A 15,891-nucleotide genomic window follows, 5' to 3' on the forward strand; every position below is an offset into this window, starting at 1 on the left:
ATCGAGAAATCGGTCTATATGGCAGCTATATCCAAATCTGAACCGATCAGAATTGCAGAAATTTGAAGAAGGGCCTAAGACAACTCATTGTCCCAAATTTCATCAAAATCGGATAATAAATGTGGCTTTTATGGGCCTAAGACCCTAAATCTGAGGATCGGTCTATATGGCAGCTATATCCATATCTGGACCGATCTGACGAAGAATGCCGAAGGGCCTAATATAACTCACTGTCCCAAATTTCATTAAAATCGGATAATAAATTTGGCTTTTATGGGCCTAAGACCCTAAATCATAGGATCGGTCTATATGGCAGCTATAACCAAATCTGGACTGATTTGGGCCAAATTAACGAAGGATATCGAAAGGCCTAATACAACTCACTGTCCCAAATGTAAACAAATTTGGATAAAAAAATGTGGCTTTTATGGGCCTAAGACCCTAAATCGAAGGATCGGTCTATATGGCAGCTATATCCATATCTGGACCGATCTGACCAAAATTTACGAAGGATGTCGAAGGACCTAATAAAACTCACTGTCCCAAATTTCAGCAAAATCAGATAATAAATGTAGCTTTTATGGGCCTAAGACCCTAAATCGGAGGATCGGTCTATATGGCAGCTATAACCAAATCTGGACTGATCTGGGCCAAATTAACGAAGGATGTCGAAGGACCTAATACAACTCACTGTCCCAAATGTAAACAAATTTGGATTAAAAAAATGTGGCCTTTATGGGCCTAGGACCCTAAATCGGCGGATCGGTCTATATGGCAGCTATATCCAAATCTGGACCGATCTGAGCCATATTCACAATGGATGTCGAAGGGCCTAAGACAACTCACTGTCCAAAATTTCAACAAAATCGGATAATAAATGTGGCCTTTATGGGCCTAGGACCCAAAATCGGCGGATCGGTATATATGGGGCTATATCAAGATATAGTCCGATATAGCCCATCTTCGAATTTAACCTGCTTATGGACAAAAAAAAAAGAATCTGTGCAAAGTTTCAGCTCAATAACTCTATTTTTGAAGACTGCAGCGTGATTTCAACAGACAGACGGACAGACGGACGGACATTGTCTTAGATTTTTACGCTGATCACGAATATATATTCTTTACTTCATGAGCCTCTACTGCACGTAATTCTTATACGATTTTGCTGAAATTTGGCCCAGTAACTCTATCTATGAACTCTAACAAACGTGCTAAATGTGGTCCAAATAATTCCATAACTTGGTATAGCTCTCATGCAAACCCATCTCCCGGTTTTACTTCATCAGCCTATAGAGGACGTAATTCTTATCCCATTTTGCTGAAATTTGTCACAGTAACTCTATCTATGACCTCTAACAAACGTGCCAAATATGGTCTGAATCGGTTCATAACCTGATATAACTCCCATAGAAACCGATCTCCCGATTTTACTTCATGAGCGTAATTCCAATCCCATTTCACTGAAATTTGACACAGTAACTCTATCTATGATCTCTACCAAACGTGCCAAATATGTTCTGAATCGTTCCATAACCTGATATAGCTCCCATGCAAACCGATCTTCTCATTTACATCTAAAGTCCCCATTAGGCCCAATTCTTATCCGATTTGGTTGAAATTTTGTACAATTGGATCTACTATTGTCTTCAATATCCAAGCCAAGTATGTCCCGAATCGGTTTATATCTGACATAGTTCCAATGGCATAGCAACTCATATGCATAATCCTTAGTTTGCCTATAAAGAGATACCGGGCAAAGAAGTTGACAAATGAGATCTATGGTGGAGGGTATATAGGATTCGGCCTGGCCGAACTTAGCACTATTTTACTTGTTTTTTCACTAGCTTTGTTCGATTTTCTGCCACTGTACGTCGTGTGTCCCTCCGTATTTGTTACTGTCTATCTGTCCGTCTTTGTCTTTTTGGCTTCTGAAACCAAACTAACTTTCTGTCAGTCTGCTCACCCGTCCGGCATCCATACTCTGTCTTTCCATCCATCCATGTGTCTGTCTTTCCGTCCGTCTATCTGTCCGTCCGTAGGTCCGCATTTTTGTATGTCTGTTCGTCCGTCCGAATGTTCACCTGCCTTTAAAAACCACTCTAACTTTCTGTTTGTTCGTCCATCCGTACGTCTGTCTGTCCATCTGTCCGTTTGTCTGCCTCTTCGTCGTTTGTCTGCCTCTCCATCCGTCTGCCTGTCCGTATTTTTCTCCATAGTCTGTCTGACTCTCCGTCCGTCTGTCTGTCCATCCATCCGCCTGTCTGTCTGTCAGTCCGTCCGTATATTCGTCTGCTTTTTGAGACCACTACTCTGGCTGTCCACCCGTCCGTCCGTCTGTCTGTCGTCTGTCTGTCTCTCTTTATGTTTCTCTGTTTGTATCTCTGCCTGTCTCTCCATTATCTCTCTCTTTTTTTCCGTCCGTCTGTCTGTCTACCCATTTGTCCGTCTATCTGTCCATCCATCCGTCTGTTTGTCTCTTCAACCATCCCTCTGTCTGTCTGGCCATTCGTCCGTATTTTTGGCTGTCTGTCAGTCCATCCGTATGTTCGTCTGCCTTTTGAAACCACACTAACTCTCTGTCTGTCCACCCGTCCATCCGTCTGTCTGTCTCTCTGTTTGTTTCTCTGTCTGTCTCTCCGTTATCTCTCTTTCTTTCCGTCCGTCTGTTTGTCTACCCAATCGTCGTCTGTCTGTCCATCCGTCCGTATTTTTGTCTGTCTGTCCGTCCGTATATTCGTCTGACTTTTAAAACCACACTAACTCTTTGTCTGTCCACCCGTCCGGCCGTCGTCTGTCTGTCTCTCCGTTGTCTCACTTTCTCTCCGTAGGTCTGTCTGTCGCCTGTTTGTCTCTTCATCCATCCGTCTGTCTGTCTGGCCATCCGTCCGTATTGTCTTTCCATCCGCCAATCTGTCTGTCTCTCCGTGCGTCTATCTGTCCCTTCTTCCATCTGTCTGTCTCCCAGTCCGTCTATCTGTCCGTTCGTAGGTCCGTGTATCTGTCAGTCTGTCTCTGCATCCAACTGTGTGTCTCCCGGTCCGTCTGTCTGTCAGTCAGTCCGTATGTTCGTCTGCCTTTTGAAACCGTACTAACTCTCTGTCTACCACCCGTCCGTCTATCCGCGTCTCCGTCCGTTTGTTCATTCATTCGTATGTCTTTCTGTCTAACCGTTCATAGGTCTCTCCCTACGTCCGTCTATCTTTCTCTCCGTCGTCTATCGGTCCGTTCTTCTGTCTCTCCGTTGTCTATTTCTCTCCGTCCATCTGTCTGTCTATTCGTCCGTGTGTCTTTTTGTCAATCCGTGCGTCTGTCTATCTGTCTGTCCGTGTGTCGGTCTATTCGTCTGTCTGTCTTTCTTTTGTCTGTATGTGTCTCCATTCGTATGCCTGGCTATCCATCTGTCTGTCAGACCATCCGTACGTCTGTCTTTCCATCCGCCAATCTGTCTGTATCTCCGTGCGTCTATCTGTCCCTTCTTCCATCTGTCTGTCTCTCCGGACGGACTGACGGTCCGTGTCTACGTCTGTCCGTCTATCCGTCCGTGTGTCTGTCTATTCGTCCGTGTGTCTGTCTCTCCTTCCATCTGTCTGTCTCTCCGTCGTCTGTCTTTTTTTCCGCTGTTTGTCTGTCAGTCTCTCCATCCGTCTGTCTATCACTCCGTTGTCTGTCTGAATCTCGGGCTGTCTGTCCATCCGTCCTTTCTTTTGTCTGTTTATCTATTCATCCGTGTGTCTGTCTCTCCGTCGTCAGTCTTTCTCTCCTTCGTGTGTCTGTCCCTCCTTCCGTTTGTCTGTCAGTCCCTTCATCCGTCTGTCTATCTCTCCGTTGTCAGTTTGAATCTCGGGCTCTCTGTCTATCCGTCCATGCTTTCGTCTGTCTGTCTGTCCGTCCGTATATTCGCCTGCCTTTTAAAACCACACTAATTTTCTCTCTGTCTTCCCACCCATCCGTCTATCCATGTCTCTGCCCACCAGACTAACCGCCCGCGTCTATCTGTCCATACGTCCATCCGTCTGTCTGTCTATCTCTCATTTGTCTGTCTGTCTATCTGTCTCTCTGTCCATCCGTCCATATTCTTGTCTGTCCGACTATCTGTCCGTGTCTGTCTGTCCATACGTCCGTCTATCTGTCCATCCGTAGGTCTATCTGTCTGTCCGCACATCTGAACGTCTGCCCATCCGTCCGTAATTTTCCCTCTCTATGTCCGGCTGTATGATTCCTACCTTTTGAAACCACATTAATTTTCTTTCTGTCTGTCCACCCGTCCGTCCGTTCGCGTCTCAGTTCATCTGTTTGTCCATCCTTACATCTCTCTGTCCATCCGTCTATCTGTCTGTCTCTCCGTCCACCTGTCTGTCTCTCCGTCGTCTGTCTGTCTCTCCGTCGTCTGTCTGTCTCTCCGTCGTCGGTTTGTTCGCTCATCCGTCCACATTTTATTTTATTTGTCCGCCCGTATGTTCGTCTGCTTTTTGAAACTACACTAACTTCTCTCTGTCTGCCCATCCGTCCGTCTGTCAGCGTCTCTCTGTCTCTCCATTTTTCCGACTGTCTCTGCTATCGTCTCTCTGTCCCTCCGTCGTCTGTCTGTCTGTCTCTGTGCCCGTCTATCTATCTGTGCGTAGTGCCATCTGTCTGTCTAACTTTCGAGTAAGAGTAAGTTAGACGCTCACAATTTTTCACATATACTTCTTATTTATGGAAGTTGTTTAAAATTCAAAATGGAACAAAATAACCTTCCAAATAAAATGATCTTACCATTTTACTTCTTTAATTTCGGTAGAGAACATTTATTATGCAACATCCAAGCAAAGTTTGATCCAAATCGATTTTTATCCGGATAAAGCTACCATATAACCCAAAGAAAGACTTTCCTAACCTAAACGCCCAAAACTTTGTCATTTTAAACAAAACGTTTGACATTTTGACTTAAATTTTCTTTTGTATGTATGATGGCAGCATAAATCTTCATTTGAAGCGGAAATTGGCATAATGAAAATTTCTCTATTATTGAATGTAATGAAGACATGTGGGGATACACTAAACCAATTTCCTGTGTTCGAACAGACCATAACAAAATCAAATCAATGTCGAAATGAAATGGCCTGCAGCATGCTGCCGCCCATGTAAATAAATTAGGGAAACCATAAAATAGCGACAAATTGAAGTAGTGAAACATGTAATCGATTGATATTTATTGACCGAAAATCTCAAAGGAGCCAAATTTAGTATTAAGCAAGAACAAGTAAAGGTCGAAAGGGAAGCAAAAAGTCAATGATTTCACAAATGTTTTTTTTTGAATCCATCTTTCATTATGGCATTGAAAAAAGAAATTGTGTTCAAAATATGTCTCGCACCTCCTCTTCTCTTTCATTATGAGGAGAACAACGATTGATCAATTCAAGGCTACACGTTTCTTAAACATTAAAATTTCGATATCCGGAAAAGTCAAATACTTGAAAGTAATGATGAGTAGAAAACTGAACAGGAACTGTCATAATCAGAAGCGTAGAGATATACACATGAATGATTTTTCAACCTCGCTTGTGAGACAAAGTTTTATTCAAAGTTGTTGGGGACCATGTAGTAGAGCTGTGCACGTGAGTTGTCGTGTCACATGAGTTTTGAATCACGCGTCACGTGATTCGTCAGTGAGATCCAAATCCAATCACGTGATCGTGCGTGACCGTGATTGAATTAAAGTTCTTCGTGCGTCAGCATTAGTGAAAGAAATCATGGTCAGGACTCTAATCACTACTCACGAGAAAATCACGACTCACAAGAAAATCACGACTCAAGAGACACTTAAGACGCACGAAACTCCCCATCTCTGACAAGCAATTGCGATGTCACTCTTGGTCATTCTATCGGAGTTTGGTTTTTTTGTTCTTTGTTTTGTTTTTGTTTTTTCCCCCTTTTGCGTTTTCTATCAGTTCATTTTCAAAAAACTCCTTTGAGTGAGCTTCTTCATACTTTCTGACAACATGACCTAGCCAACGCAAAAAATCAAGTCAACATTTTGATATTTCAAAATCAAACTATTCCTAACCTAACGAATTAACCTTATGAATTCTTATACCACCGTAACGCATGTCCGCTTATGACACTGAAAGCCAAGGTTCGAATCCTGGCGGGACCATTAGGAAAAGACTTTTTGGCGGTGGTTTTCCTCTCTTAATGCTGGCAACATTTGTGAGGTACTATGCCATGTAAAACTTCTCTCCAAAGAGGTGTCGCACTGCGGCACGCCGTTCGGACTCGGCTGTAAAAGGGAGGCCCCTTATCATTGAGCTTAAACTTGAATCGGACTGCACTCATTGATATGTGAGAAGTTTGCTCCAGTTCCTTAGTGGAAGGTTCATGGGCACTATATATATATTTTTTTATACCTGCCAACCACCATAGGATAGGAGGAATATTCATTTAGTCATTCCGTTTGTAACATAGCGAAATATCCATTAACGACCCTACAAAGTGCATATAATTCGGATCGTTGTAAAATTTTAAGACGATTTAACGATGTCCGAGTGTCTGTCTGTCCGTCCGTCAGTTGTAATCACACTACAGTCTTTAAAAACTGAGATATTCAGTTGAAAATTTGCACAGACTCAGATCACTTCTATACGCAGGTTAAGTTCTTGAATAGGCCACATCGGACTATATTTAAATATAGCTGCCATATGGACCGATCTGGCGAATTAGGGTCTTAAGCCTATAACAGGCGCATTTATTACCTGATTTCGCTAAAATTTGGCATAGGGAGTTTTACTGGGTCCACCGATATTCGAATCAAAAATGGTTCAGGTCGGAACATATTTGGACATAGTTGCCATATAAACCGATCTGCCAATTTTGGGTCTTAGGCCTATGACAGGCGCATTTATTACCCGACTTCTCTAAGACTAGAATTATTATTTTCCCACATCCATGCTAGGTATGTTCCGAATCAGTCTATAAACAGATATAGCCCCCATATAAACAGATCCCAGGATTTGAGTTCTTGAGCCCTAAAAATCCTCCATTTTCATCCAATTTGGCTGAAGTTTTGAACAATAACTTGAGTTATTGTTTCCAATATCTATGCCAAGTATGATCCGAATTGGTCTATAAACAGATATAGCCTCCATATTAACCGATTGACCTATTTGACTTTTTGAGCCCCTAGAAACCTCCATTTTCATCCGATTTGGCTGACATTTGGAACAAAGACTTGAGTTATTGCTTCTAACATCCATGCCTAATATGATCCGAATCGGTCTAAAAACAGATATAGCCCCCATATAAAGTGATCCCAGGATTTGACTTCTTTAGCCCTTATAAGCCTACATTTTCACTTGATTCGGCTGAAATTTGGCTCAAAACCCTATCTTATGACTTTCAACATCGGTGCCAAGTTTTATCCGAATCGGTTTGTTCTTAAGGGGGACATATATTGGGTTGCCCAAAAAGTAATTGCGGATTTTTTCAAAGAAAATAAATGCATTTTTAATAAAACTTAGAATGAACTTTAATCAAATATACATTTTTTACACTTTTTTTCTAAAGCAAGCTAAAAGTAACAGCTGATAACTGACAGAAGAAAGAATGCAATTACAGAGTCACAAGCTGTGAAAAAATTTCTCAACGCCGACTATATGAAAAATCCGCAATTACTTTTTGGGCAACCAAATATATGTCCCCTTTGAAAACAAAATAATTCAAATACAAACTCAGTTAATAAGGGTATATTTATAGCGTTGTCCATGGTGGTGGGTACCCAAGATTTGTCCCGACCGAATTTAGCACGCTTTTACTTGTTCATTAAAAAATTTTGAAAACCCCTCAAGTTTTCAAAACGCTTAGACTACTTTTACTCCATGTGTCCCCTAAACTCATGCAACAAATTTTTTGCACCAAACAATATTTGTAGCCTCTACAACAAATTTACTAAAAAAATGCCAATTTCGAAACCATCTTTGCCCGACAGAGGTATTTTGAGGATTTTTGTAAAAAGATTCTGCCAGAATTAATTTTTCGTTGTTTAAGGACACTATTAACTACAAAACCCAAAAAGAATTCCTAAGATATCTCTATTCGTTCTTTTCTTAGTATTTCTTTTCATCTCTATACGAAAATTGCAGTTTTTCAATTTCAATTTTCGTTTTTACAAAATTACAATTTTTCCCCTTTTAAGCACATAAAAGCCCTATGGCCCTACGAGAGTGGAGAGTACATGAAATTCGTTATGGCTAAACTTATTGTTCACAAGCCTAAAAACACATGGCAACCTACAAAGGCCAGTTACTTTGTTTTAATTGCCTAAAGGTATTCATAAGATTGCAAATCATATCCCAATTAGATTTTAGTTTTCATTCATCCTGCTTCCAAACTTTTTGATGACCAGCCCCAATATGAAATGGCTTTCCTTTACTGTTGTACGAAAATATTTTAGTTGCCGCTCTTATATTTAGGCTATCTATTGTAATATAGCACAACCAAACTCTGCCCATATGTATGCCAGCCAACCAAAGCTCCAACGCAGTCATCTGTACACGATAAGGATTATAAAACAGGATTATGGTTTAATTAAAAATTGCCATTTACACTAAACATGTCGCACAGTGGTTGCAAAAAAGCAAAAAAAAAAATTAAAATTTGGAACAAAAAAAAAATACAGTAAAAACTCTTGTTTGACGTAAATGTGGTCTATTGGGTTGCCCAAAAAGTAATTGCGGATTTTTTAAAAGAAAGTAAATGCATTTTTAATAAAACTTAGAATGGACTTTAATCAAATATACTTTTTTTACACTTTCTTCTAAAGCAAGCTAAAAGTAACAGCTGATAACTGACAGTGACTGTGAAAAAATTTCTCAACGCCGACTATATGAAAAATCCGCAATTACTTTTTGGGCAACCTAATTGTGCCCTATGCAGTTCCAAGGCTAAAATAAGTTAAATAAGCCTAATTTTGGAATACACGCTTTTGCATAGAGTGTCTCGAACTCATTATGCACCAAGTGAATAACACTCGCACAGACACATTACACATACTCGTACCTTGTTATGTCGCAAAAACTTCCCATTATGAAATGGAGATAACTTCAATATATCAATGCAGCACTTTTCAAAATTTAGGTTAGGTTGAAAACAGGGGCGGGCAATGACATAGGAAATGCTCCAAAGTCTCATCATTTCCACATGCCCTACACATGCTATCACTTGCCGCACCGATTTTGCATAGTCCTATGTATCTCGTTATGACAATAAAAGCTATACTGGCCTGCTTCTTACTTCCTTTCAGTAATGGCCTCGTCCTCTCACGATCCGGATCAGATGAACACAAATTATTTTTTTTTTTTTTGCATTGGTTATCTACTTTCAAATCCATATTTCAAAGCTACTATTTGGGATAGCACATTTTTGAAGTTCCGCAAGTCCTTCCTGTGTCTATCCCAATTTGAGGGCAAAAAGTGAACTCTACTACCAAAGGCCTTTTATTGTTGTCCCATTCTATCCTAATCGGTCTTTATATATTATTCATGCCCTACACAACTACTGTGGTAATAACTAAGTGCATTTGTTTGTAACACCCAAAAGGAAGAGAGATAGACCCATTGATAAGTATGCCGATCGACTCAGAATCACTTTCTGATTCAATTTAGCCATGTCCGTCTGTCTGTCCGCCTCTCCGTCTATCCATGTTAATTTGTGTACAAACTACAGGTCGCAGTTTTCATCCGATCGTCTTCAAATTTGGTACAGACATGTTTTTTGGCCTAGAGACAGAGCCCATTGATATTGGAAAAAATCGGTTCAGATTTGGATATAGCTCCCATATATATGTTCATCCGATTTGCAGTAATAATGCAATAAAATGGTCATTTGTCAATCAATTCTCTTCAAATTTAGTAGGAAGCATTACTGGTGAACTTCATAGAAATCGGTTCAGATTGAGATATAGCTGCCATATATGTATATCGCCCGATTTTCACTCCTAGAGCCACTCCAAGCGAATTTATTGATCAATCTTGCCAAAATTTTGTTCAACGCTTTCCTCGACGACTTCCACAATATCTAAAAACTTCCACAATATCGAAATCGATTCAGATTTAGATATAGCTCCCATGTATATGTTCGTCCGATTTTGAGAAATATTGCAATAAAGTTCTCATTTGTTAACCAATTCTCTCGAAATTTAGCGGGGAGGAATGATTCTCGATATTACTATAATCGGTTCATATTTAGATACAGTATATCGCCCGATTTCACTCCTAGAACAACTCCAAGCGAATTTATTGACCAATCTTGCCAAAATTTTGCTCAACGCTTTGCTCGACCACAGTATATGAGAAGTTTTCTCTTTTAATTTCCTTTCAAATTGCCCTCTGACACGTCCTTTCTTTTGTGTTCAACATGTTGTCGGTCGTCCTACATGACAGTTTGGTGTTGATTAGATTGGCAGTATAGGGTCGGTCCTCCCGACGCAAAGACACAAAAACCCATTTACTTCCGTCCTTTATTGTCGCGATCTACATGTCCTGCTGAACGGCAGGACTTGACCCAGATACTTGAATCATTAAATCAATCTTAGATACGAACTCTGCTGTCACAGGCCCTTCTTTTAATTCACATATTATCCCGCTCGAACCACACATGCTATTGAAGGGTATTTAGTGGGTGGGACGGTCCCAGACTCTTTCCCAAATGTGTATACCATATATTTGTAGTTAACTCCCAAAGGACTTTCATTTGATACCCACTTTGTGGCGTTGGACATTCATACCCGTTTTGGGGATTTTTGAGGTTGGGGAGGCCCCGTAGATACCCCCCGGATACGTATTCAACTTCCAAATACCTTTCATTTGATACCCATAGTGTCAGAATCGGTAAATATTTCCTTTTGAGGGGTTTTGGGGCGGGTGGAGAGGCCCCTCAGACACCATGGCATACATTTTTATGCCAGATTAGTACTTCACTTTTAAATACCTTTCATTTGATATACATATTGTCCCAATTAAGAAATATGCCCTGCGAAAGGATTTCGGGGGGTGGGGAGGCGCCTCAGATACCTAGAAATAAATATTTACATCAGATTCTTAATCTACTTCTAAATAGCCTTCATTTGATAACCATATTGAAGGGTTTTGAGGGGTAGGGAGCGGTTTTGGGGGGGTTTTGGTGGGTTTGGAGGGGTCTTAGGGGTGGGAAGGCCCCTCAAACACCAAGGAATACATTTGTATGTCATATTTGTACTCTACTTTCAAATACCTTTCATTTGATACCCATATTGCCCAAAGCGGTAAAAGTGTCCTGTTGGAGGGTTTTTGGGGCTAGGGGACATCCCCGAACACTTAGGATGAGATTTGTACACCAAGTTCGTACTCTACTCTTAAATACCTTTCATTTGATACCAATATTGTTCCAATCGGTAAACATGTCCGTTCGGGTGGGTATTCGGATGGGACGTCCCCCCTAGTTTATTTGATCCCAAAATTTTATACCAAATACCAGTGTTTTTGGGGCTGCATAAGGTGGGATACAAAATTAGGCTGAAATCGATGCATCCATCACCGAGATCTGGCGTTTTTAAAAATGGTGGAAAGGGGAAGGGTCCTCCCCCTTCGGATATCAAAAAATTTGGTACCTTATTTTCAGCGGGGGCTATAACTCTGCCATCTGTGAAAATATCATGAAAATTGGTTCACCTGTTTTTAGGTCTATACGGAACACACAAACAAACTAAAAAACAAAGCGCAACATTTTCATTTTTATACCTACCATCATAGAATGGGGGTATACTTACATATCTAGCCATTCCGTTTTTTACACCTCGAAATATTGATCTAGGACCCTATAAAGTATATATATATTCTTGATCGTCTTGAAATTCTGATTCGAACTAGCCATGTCCGTCCGTCTGTCAAAATCACGATAGCGGTCAAACTCGTAGAGATAGCAGCTTGAAATTTTGCACAGATACTTTATATTGATGTAGGTCATTGAGGACTGCAAATGGTCCATATCGGTTCAGATTTGGTTACGGCTCCCATATAAACCGATCTACCGATTTGACTTCTTCAGCCCATAAAAGCCACAATTTTTGTTCGATTTGGTTGAAACTTTGCACATAGTGTTTTGTTGTGACTTTGAACAACTGCGCCAAGTACGGTCCAAATCGGTATAGAACCTGATATAGCCCACATATAAGCCCTTCTCCCGATTTGACTTCTTGAGCCCCTGGCAGCCGCAATTTTTGTCCGATTTTGCTTAAATCTTGGACATAGTGTTCTGGTATGACTTCTAACAACAACTGTCTTAACTACGGTTCGAATCGGTCTATAACTTGATATAGCTCCCATATAAACTGATCTCCGGATTCGACTTCTAGAGCCATACCAGCTGACACTTTTGTCTGATTCGGCCGATTTTTGCCTATAGTGTTCTTTTATGACTATAACTAGACATAGCTCCAATACTTTAGCAGAATCCATGGTGGTGGGTTCCCAAGATTCGACCCGGCCGAACTTAGCCCGCTTTTACTTATTATAAAATAGAAGAAGAAGATATCAAAAAAAAATTGCTTTTACAAAAACTTCTTGGCGTCCCTTTGAGATGTACAGAAAATCCCAATAATTGAAATTCCATGGCGCATAACTATGAACTGCTGTGTTATGTGTGCGTAACCTGTACCCATGTATTGAAAAGTAAATTCCAATTTTCCGGAAATGTAAATGGATACCGCAAAAATTTATTGAAACGGCGAAACGCTATCAAACTTTATTGCAATGTCGTTGTGGGATGGTTGCCGGCGAGGCAGAATTAAAGCAACTGCACTAAAAGCATTTATGCATCGAAAATGTTGCACATTAAACATTCAAACTGAGATTATCTGTCGAAAGCAGGCGAAATCTAGGCGCTTGCACAAGTACTTCTTATCAGTTTAGGTCGGTTGGGGTTGTAAATGGGCCATATCGGTCCATGTTTGGATATAGCTGCCGTATAAACCGATCTTGGGTCTTGATTTCATGAGCCACTAGAGGGCGCAATTCTTATCCGATTTGGCTGAAATTTGGCATATGGTATTTCGTTGAAACTTCCAACAACTGGGCTTAGTATGGTTCAATTTGGTACATAACCTGATATAGGTGCCATGCAAACAGATCTGGGATCTTGACTTCTTGAACCACTAGAGGGCCCAATTCTCATCCGATTCGGCTGAAATTTTGCAAGAGGTGTTTTGTTTTGTTTTCCAACAACTGTACTAAGTATGGTTCAAATCGGTACATAACCTGATATAGCTGCCCCACAAACAGATCTGGGATCTTGACTTCTTCAGCCACTAGAGGGCGCAGTTCTTATCCGATTTGTATGAAATTTTGAATGAGGTGTTTTGTTATAACTTCCAAGAACAACATAGCTAAGTGTGGTCGCAATGGGGTTTTAACGTGATATATCCCATAATTAACCGATCTTGGATCTTGACTTCTTGAGCCTCTAGACGGGCGCAATTCTTATCCCATTTATCAGAAATTTTGAATGGGTGTTTTGCTATGACTTCCATTTATGGTCAAAATCGGTTAATAACCCGACACAGCTGCCATATAAAACGATCTCGTAGCTTGATTTCTTGAGCCTCTAGAGGGCGCAATTCATACTCGATTTGGCTGAAATTTTGCACAAGTGTTATGTTTTGACCTCCAACAACTGTGCCAAGTATGATCCCAATCGGTTCATACCTGACAAAGCTGCCATATAAACCGATCTCCCGATTATAATACTTGAGCCTCTAGAGGGCGCAATTATTATCCAATTTGGTTGAAATTTAGCATGAAAAGTTTTGTTTTGACTTCCAACTTTGCCAATAATGTTCCAATCGGTCTATAACCATATATAGCTCCCATATAAACTGATGTCGGATCTAGACTTATTCAGCCTCTAGAGGGCGCTCTTCTTATTAGATTTGTCTGATATTTTATATGAGTTGTTTTGCTATGATTTCCAAAAACTGTGCAAAGTGTGGTTAAATTCAGTTCATAACTTGATATAAAGGGTGATTTTTTTGAGGTTAGGATTTTCATGCATTAGTATTTGACAGATCACGTGGGATTTCAGACATGGTGTCAAAGAGAAAGATGCTCAGTATGCTTTGACATTTCATCATGAATAGACTTACTAACGAGCAACGCTTGCAAATCATTGAATTTTATTACCAAAATCAGTGTTCGGTTCGAAATGTGTTCATTCACCGTAACGTTGCGTCCAACAGTGTCTTTAAAAAAATACGGTCCAATGATTCCACCAGCGTACAAACCACACCAAACAGTGCATTTTTCGGGATGCATGGGCAGTTCTTGAACGGCTTCTGGTTGCTCTTCACTCCAAATGCGGCAATTTTGCTTATTTACGTAGCCATTCAACCAGAAATGAGCCTCATCGCTGAACAAAATTTGTCAAAATTTGAACACATTTCGAACCGAACACTGATTTTGGTAATAAAATTCAATGATTTGCAAGCGTTGCTCGTTAGTAAGTCTATTCATGATGAAATGTCAAAGCATACTGAGCATCTTTCTCTTTGACACCATGTCTGAAATCCCACGTGATCTGTCAAATACTAATGCATGAAAATCCTAACCTCAAAAAAATCACCCTTTACATCCCATATAAACCGACCTCGGACGCCCCAGAGGCCTTTCTATGTACAAGCCTCAAATTTGTCGGATTTGGCTGAAATTTGGAACAATAACTTGAACTATGACTTCCAATATACATGCCAAGTATGATCGGAATCGGTCTATAAACAGATATAGCGCCCATATAAGCCGATACCCGAATTTTACTTCTTGAGCCTTTAGAAGCCTTAATTTTCATTCGATTTACCTGAAATTTGCGACACAGACTTGGGTTATGACTTCCAACATTTATGCCAAGTATGATCCGAATCGGTCCATAAAAGATATAGCGCCCATATAAACCAATCCCCGGATTTGTCTTTTTGAGCCCTAAGAAGCGTTAATTTTCATGCGATTTGGCTGAAATTTGGAACAATGGCTTAGGCTATGACTTCCAACGTCCACGTTAAGTATGATCCGAATCGGTCTAAAAACAGATATAGCCGCCATATAAACCGATCTCTAGATTTGACTTCTTGAACCCTAAGAAGGCTCAATTTTCATCCGATTTGTCTGAAATTTGGAACAAAGACTTGAGCTATGACTTCCAACATCCATGCCACATATGATCCGAATCGGTCTATAAACAGATATAACCCACATATAAACCGATTCCCGGAATTGACTTCTTGAGCTATTAGAAAACAAAATTTTCACCTGACAAATTTTATAAGAATCGGTCAATTTGGTGATTGAGGCCGCCTAGGTACCAATATCCCGATATGACTTCTTGAGACCAAAATATTTCAAATAAAGGGTGATTTTTAGGAGCTATAGGAAAGGTTTTCAAAAAAACACATACAGTGCAGAAAAGTGCATGAAATCTTTATTTGAATCGATAGCACGGACCATATAATTAAATGTTTGAAGATTATTTCATGCAAATGTTGACCGTGACTGCTCCTCAAATGGTCCATCCGCCTAGACCAATTTTAATGCTATCTTCTAATGCGTCAATTGAAGCGTGCTTGTGTGTATAGACATGACCATCAAAATAGTCCAACAAAAAATAGTCTAAAGGCGTTGAATCTAGGCAGCCAATTGACCGGTCCCGAACGTGAAGTAAAATGTTCACCGCACTCGCGTCTCAATAAGTCCATTGTTACGCGTGCTGTGTGGCATGTGGCACAGTCTTGCACGGTCTTGTGGAAACCAAATGTCATGCAAGTCAAAGTCCTGCATTTTGGGCAAAAAAAAGTTGGATACCATTGCTCACCATAGCGCTCACCATTCACAGTTACGT

At 40.4% G+C, this 15,891-nt stretch overlaps 1 protein-coding gene across 3 annotated transcripts in view; it reads left to right on the forward strand.

The window, feature by feature from the left end:
• LOC106090133 (neuropeptide CCHamide-1 receptor) overlaps positions 1–15,891 on the forward strand; it is a 135,538-nt gene that overhangs the window by 97,538 nt on the left and 22,109 nt on the right. The window lies entirely within an intron of this gene.

The sequence above is a fragment of the Stomoxys calcitrans genome, chromosome 5 (assembly GCF_963082655.1).
Source record: "Stomoxys calcitrans chromosome 5, idStoCalc2.1, whole genome shotgun sequence".
In the NCBI taxonomy this organism is placed as follows: domain Eukaryota; kingdom Metazoa; phylum Arthropoda; class Insecta; order Diptera; family Muscidae; genus Stomoxys; species Stomoxys calcitrans.